Below are 2,500 nucleotides of genomic sequence, written 5' to 3' on the forward strand. Positions count from 1 at the left end.
AGCATATATTGATTTTTGCATCTTTTTTGTGGGTAATTTATTTAACTTTAAATATGAAAAATTATTTCTGAATTTCTTCTTTATATAAATACATATTACATAAGCACGATGAAAGGCTTTTGATAATCTAGCATTTAAATAACTATGGCCTACTTTCAAGTATTACAGAAACGAGACACAAATGCACCAGTTGATTAATTGCAAATTTTTAAGTATAGCATAATTTCATAAAAAAAATGGAACTTCTTTAGGAATATTCCATTCATCGTTAATTAGAATCACATAATATCTTCCTCATCTTCGGAACACCATCGCTTGTTAATTCGCCTATTTAACGGTCCCCAGGCCTAAAGGGTAAGGCCGCCAGGGCTTTGCAATTTCCGGCGGACCTACTCGCCGAGACGCTGGCCCGGGAACATCCGGCCAGCGACTGCCCTTCCAAGACGCTACCAGGTTTCCAGACGGGTCATTTACATCTATTACTTTTGTATATCCTCTCTCTTTCTCCTTCATAATTCTCCGTTTTCTATGTAATGTGTTCCCTTCCCGTTTCTCCTGAGTCCATTTTTGATTTTCTGCTTTGCCCTCATCATCCCCTCCCCCAACCCCAGAACCCCAAAAACCCCATACCCCCCAACCGCCATCATGAGCTGAAACCCGCCCTTCACCCACCAGTTCTAAGCGGTGGACTTTACCTCCTCCTCATAATCATCTTTTCCCCTTTGCTCTCCTTACTGGCCTCCCTCCTTCCCCCCCTTCTTGTTCTCTTCTCTTCCTCCGTCTCCTTCTTCTTCTTCTTCTTCTTCTCCTTCTTCTCTCATCCCTCACCTACTTAATTCTCTCTTTCTCTTTCTCCCCTCCTCGCATTATGCTTTCTTCATACATCATCTCTCTCCTCTCTTCTCTCCCCCTTTTCATCGGGTACCTTTGCCCTGCTCTTCCCTTTCATCTCATTCTCTACCTCCACCCTCCTTTCCTCCTCTTTAGCATTCACCCTCCTTCCCTCCCTCCCTCCTTCTTTCCTTCCTTCCTTCCCCTCCTACTTATCCCCCCGTCTCTCCTTCTTCCCCTATTTTCATTCATCACTTCAAGAATTTCCCGTTCTCAATCCTGCCCTTTGAACCTTCTTATTAGGGTGTTCTTACGTTTTCCTTGAATACCGCCACCTCTCTCTCTCTCTCTCTCTCTCTCTCTCTCTCTCTCTCTCTCTCTCTCTCTCTTCTCCCCGTCTCTCCTTCTCTCTTCTTTCTCATTCTCAGACTCGGAAATGCTAATGATGATGACAATGATGTTGTTGCGTCTTGCAAGGCGTGCGAGATGCATCTCCGCTCAGAGCATCTTCGTCAGCAGCATCCCTCGGCGATGTTGTTTTCGTACCTTGAGGGATTTTTCAGGTGTCTATTTTTTTTTTTTTTTTTGGCTGTTCTGCTTTTTTGTGAAAGCAAAGGCAACCGATATTTATATTTCTTTCTATCTCTTTCTCTCTCTCTCTCATTTCACTCCTGAAAGTATTCTTCGATGATTCGACCTCCGCGGCCGTAAAGTCGATTCTGGGATGTAATTTTGGTCTTCTCTCTCTCTCTCTCTCTCTCTCTCTCTCTCTCTCTCTCTCTCATTCAGCATCTGGCGATTCAGCCTCCAGGACCAGACTGCCGTTTCTCTCTCTCTCTCTCTCCTTCAGCATCCGGCGATTCAGCCTCCAGGACCTGACAGCCGTCTCTCTCTCTCTCTCTCTCTCTCTCTCTCTCTCTCTCTCTCTCTCTCTCTCTCTCTCTCATTTCAGCATCCGGCGATTCAGCCTCAGGACCAGACAGCCGTCTCTCTCTCTCTCTCTCTCTCTCTCTCTCTCTCTCTCTCTCTCTCTCTCTCTCTCTCATTCAGCATCCGGCGATTCAGCCTCCAGGACCAGACAGCCGTTTCTCTCTCTCTCTCTCTCTCTCTCTCTCTCTCTCTCTCTCTCTCTCTCTCTCTCTCTCATTCAGCACCCGGAGATTCAGCCTCCAGGACCAGACAGCCGTTTCTCTCTCTCTCTCTCTCTCTCTCTCTCTCTCTCTCTCTCTCTCTCTCTCTCTCAACCAAACGATTCAGCCTCCAGGACCAGACAGCCGTCTCTCTCTCTCTCTCTCTCTCTCTCTCTCTCTCTCTCTCTCTCTGCTTTCGACGTCTATATCCTTCAATTATAGACTCGAGTCTCATTTTTTTCATCTCCGATTCGTTCGCCGTCCGTCCGCTCCTTTACCTGACCGATCTCCCGGCAATCACCCAGCCAGTCAGCCAGTCAATTCTTATCTCTCTATATCTCCTGTCCGTAACAACACCCCCCCGCCCCCGTCCTTCCCCCCACCCCTCCCCCATCCCTTCAGTACACCCCTGCACCCTGTACCTTTTATTTTATTTACCAAAAGAGAGAGAGACACACACACAGAAAGAGAATGAAACATCAGATCAAACTATATTTTAGAACAAACTTTCTCTGGCATACAGGATAATTTTTTCTTTT

The sequence above is a fragment of the Macrobrachium rosenbergii genome, chromosome 53, assembly GCF_040412425.1.
Source record: "Macrobrachium rosenbergii isolate ZJJX-2024 chromosome 53, ASM4041242v1, whole genome shotgun sequence".
NCBI lineage: Eukaryota > Metazoa > Arthropoda > Malacostraca > Decapoda > Palaemonidae > Macrobrachium > Macrobrachium rosenbergii.